The sequence below is a fragment of the Girardinichthys multiradiatus genome, chromosome 17 (assembly GCF_021462225.1).
Source record: "Girardinichthys multiradiatus isolate DD_20200921_A chromosome 17, DD_fGirMul_XY1, whole genome shotgun sequence".
Taxonomy (NCBI): domain Eukaryota; kingdom Metazoa; phylum Chordata; class Actinopteri; order Cyprinodontiformes; family Goodeidae; genus Girardinichthys; species Girardinichthys multiradiatus.
The window spans coordinates 16,029,981-16,034,593 of NC_061809.1; positions in this window are offsets into that span (position 1 = coordinate 16,029,981).

The following is a 4,613-nucleotide window of genomic DNA, read 5'->3' on the forward strand; positions in this document are numbered from 1 at the left end:
GCTGCAACATGGCTTAATATCATCTTTCTGGTATCTTGTTCAATTTGTTGCTCCAGAAAATTAGGTCATATTGCCACAATATGAAAGCATCAAGTTATTTTTATTGTTTTAACCACGCTTTTTGGGTTGATTAATAAATTAGTTATGCAGCATCATATTCCAGTAGCATAATTTTCAACAGAAAATTTCTGAAAAATCAGAATAATTTGAATATATTTATTTAGTGGTGGGAATGTCCCGGGTTAAAATCAAAGTTACCAGGATTGTAGGGACCCTTGCTGTCAATACTTTTTCTCAATGGGATATTAGTCTTCTCCTATAACATTTCACTCTTCCTACATCAACCAAAGTGCTGTTTTTTTCTTTCATGCTCTCTTTCCTCCAGCTCAACCAACAGGTTTTCTGTAGGACCAGGTCCGCGGTCTGAGATTGCCACGGAAGAAGGTTGATTTTGTATCCGGGGAACCATTTCTGTTTGGATTTGAATCATATGAAAATTATCATCCAGAACAACCCATTGACCACCCATTTTCACTTTTACAGCTGATTATTATCTAAGATCTCCTGGAATTTCAAAAACTTTATGATGCCATGCACTCAGACATTGTTCCCAGGGTCTTTGAAAGAGAAACAAGCCCACACCATCACAGAACCTCTACCATACTTGACAGTAGGCATGAGTTGTTTCCCCCTCCCACATATTTATGGTTATTTTAATATTAAACCCATCTACTCATCTTTACTATGGGCGCTGATAATGTAAAGGAAAGGTGTGCATAATGCAACAGCGAGTGAAACCAATGAAGTCCAATAAAGTGTAAACAACTGTTAAATGGACATTTTAAAAATGTTTGCGATAAGCAGCACAATACACAGCACTCTTTCATGTTCATCCAATTTTGTTGCTGTAACCCAATATGTCCAGACCAGATGAATATTTATTTTCAACATAATACAAATATTGTCCTTTTGTATTACTTATATTGGTCTCAATGAATGAGTGATGGAACAAAGACTTGTGTGAGACAGATTTGACTGTTATAAATGCATAAAACCTAAAATAATTTCAACCAAACCAGTTCATTTGTGACCAAACAGCAGTTGAGGCTGATTCAAATAAAATAGCAGCTTAGCAACCTAAATAACAAAGCATATTTCCAGTCTGTGATAACTCATGTGCTTTGTTTTTATCCCTTTTGTTTTTTTTGCTTTGTTTTGAGTGTTTTTTGCATGTTATGAGCCATAAAATGAGCTAATAAACGAACAAATCAGGTCTTATAAGTAAACATCATTTGTAATCTATTTCTACCCTCCTAAAATGTACACTAATGTTCATAGAAACACTTCTAAATGATTCTCCCCATGTCAATACACAGAAAGATGCAAATCTGCAGCCATACCCAATAATACAAATTAAATTATATCTTGGGACATTATCATGAGTTGCTGTGAAATTGATGTTTTTTAAAATGTGCATATATATAGTCTGTAGTGTTTTTCCTATTATCTCATTATCTCATCAGATTTATTTTAACTAAAATTACAACTATTGCCAACAGCTTTCATTAGTGCAGAAATAAAATAAATGTTGTAGTCATGTACTGAGACGTACAGTGGTTAATACCTACTCCCTGGCAAGCCAGCAAGTTAACATAAATCCCCTGAAGCTTAATTTGTAGGAGACAAACCAAAATAAATTGGATTTATAAAAGAAATACAACAAAAAGTTTTTTAAATGTAATTCTATTTGAAGCACACAACCTAAACCTGAGAAAATAAAGCTTCTTAAGACTGATGTCTCTTTGACTGGACAACTGCTGATCAGGCCAGAGATAGGGATTTTGCTATCAGACAATTAACCAAACCTAGTTGACACAGAGTGAACCTGGGGCTTACAGGGGCCCCACTGGATCTGGGGCCCTGGGGCAGTTGGCCCCATTGACTTAGTAATAAGGGAGTTATAGAAGAAATGAGGCAGATTACAATCTGTGTGGGCTGCCCTCCAATGACTTACGTCTAATTAAAAACAGAGACTCCATCTACTCTTGGTGGAAATTGCTATAAGAAGAAAAAGTCTTTACTTGTTTCCTGTTCTTGATTCTACTGCAGAAAAACGCAGCTGAATGAGCTGTGGGTCGGACTCTTTGCATCAAAAAAAGATCAGACAAAAGATAGAATGAGCCTCTCTGAATCTGACAGGTGTGAAAACAACTTAATTTTTAATAAGTTTCTGGACCTCAAGAAGCAGATCCACAGGATCCGCTTTACCTGCTCCTCAGAAACTGTCAGAGTAGCATCCTGCCCTATGGTCATGCAGCGGGGGGAAAACTGCAAGGACTGCAAGGAAAAGTTTTGGAGAAAAAGATTCAATTTCAGATTCATTTCAAGTTTTAAGTGACACTTGTGATACTTTACAAAGTTTTAAAAACTCCTCTGTTTTTTGGTGTAAAAAGTCATTTGTCTCTGTATCTCCCCTGTGTATTCCAGCTTTAATACTTTAAATTGAGCTCAGCACTGGGTCACAGGAGCTCTGATTACATCTGTGACCCTGTAACACCAGATGATACTTTTAAGATTTGAGGCCACAAATGTTAACTTCAGATTTTCTTTAACCACAGTAATCATATGTCCAAATTATATCACTCTGTTGACTAATTTGTGATTTCTTTCACAAATATACCCCACACTTACTATTATGTAGTTTTAGAGTTATAACTACCTTATAATTACCTCATAGTAAGTGTGCTGATGTTTGAGCAGCACAGAGATTGTCCATTGCTTTTCTATTTCTTGTTCAGATTCATCAATTTGAGTTCCCTCCTTTTCTTTGAACTTAATAAACTAACAATAATGTAGCAGGGATGAAAAGGTTACTGGTTTTAATAATTACAAGGCTAAAATTAGTAATATTAAGTCAGTCAGTCATTTTCTATACCGCTTCTTCCATAGTGGGTCACGGGAAAGCTGGTACCTATCTCCAGCAGTCTATGGGCGGGAGGTGGGGTACACCCTGGACAAGTCGCCAGTCCATCTCAGCAAGCAACCATGCACATACTCATTCACACACCTAATGGCAATTTAGAGAGACCGATTAACCTAACAGGCTTTGTACTGTGGGAGGAAGCCGGAGTACCCAGTGAGAACCCATGCATGCACGGGGAGAACGTGCAAACCATGCAGAAAGACCCCCGGCCTGGTGTCGAACCCAGGACCTTCTTGCTGCAAGGCAACAGTGCTACCAACTGCACCAACCTTCAGTAGTATTAAGTATTTCTGTTTAAAAATAACATTACAATTTATATCATATTTGGTTATCCAGCTGGTAAAGAGTCTGGGCTTTCTGATTGTGAATCAAAGACAGTGTCTCAGAAACATCTCTGCAGATGAGATCTGAGTAAAGTGGGAAATTTTTAACAAATAACTTGAATTTTTAAATTTGGTTGTACTTTGTCATTTCTAACAATGCATAGAAAGGATTTTTGACCACATGCAGAAGGAAACTACATAGCCATTAGATGTCTAGCAGCTAATGAAAAGTAAGTTAGCTTTTAGCCAGATGTTTACAGGCTTCAGAATGGTCTGGTTTGTCTTTTGCTTGTTTAGATTAATTAGACAAGCATTGTTGTAGACAGGGGTCTGATTATATTCAGTAAAACATCCAAAATAATAATGTGAGGCTTTTTGGTTGAACCAGTGCAATAAGTGCTTTTTATTTTCTACACATTGTCAAAACAGCAGATTAAAGAAACACAATTTTCTTCGAGCCTTTCCCTGTAACCATTTCCAGCAGTTCAAATTTCTTCTTCTGCACATATCTATGCCTACATTAATCTCTTTGGAATTAATGTTGCCATATAAGAAATGTGTATTTCCATAAACCTTACACATTAATGCTTCAATGTTCTCCATATTAAAAGTTCCTACGGTTAGTATTTAAAAAGAAATTGACATCCAAAACCGTATCCAGTTACAGTGCTGAACTCCAGGTTCTTTGATTCTCAATCAAATACAGACTCTCAAAAGCTTTGAAGCAGAGGCAAGCAGAAGGCCATCAAAGTTAGTGGAAAAGCACAACGTGTTAAATGTAGCATATTTTAAGTTTGATAGATGCCAAAGGAATGCTTTTATGAGGATGTTTTCATCCTCAATCCATGCAAAAGTACACAACATGAGCAGACCATGGCCTCCAGCAGCTTCTTGCTACCTAGTGGCTAATGCTAAGTAAGTAAACTCTTAGTCTGTTTATGGTCTTCAAAATGGCCTGGTTTCCCTTTCTCTTCAGATTTCTTATACTAGCATAACTGTATCCAGGTATCCTTTTATACTCAGCAGAAAAGGGTCCAAAGACCATCTACTTTATCTTTCCCTGTTAATATCATCCTATGTTCAAACATTTCTTGCAGTGTGTCTATGTTTATCTCAGTGTAATCACTGTCCCCATCTTAAAATCTATGTGCAAATCTAGAATCTATTCGATTCTTTTTATCAGTTTATTTTAACAGGTAATCTCAGTGAAACACAGGGTCCCATTCTCAAACAAAAAAGCGTTAATATGAGAGTGAGTGAAATAATGAAACTATTACTACTGCTACTATTACCTAGGCTGAACTTTA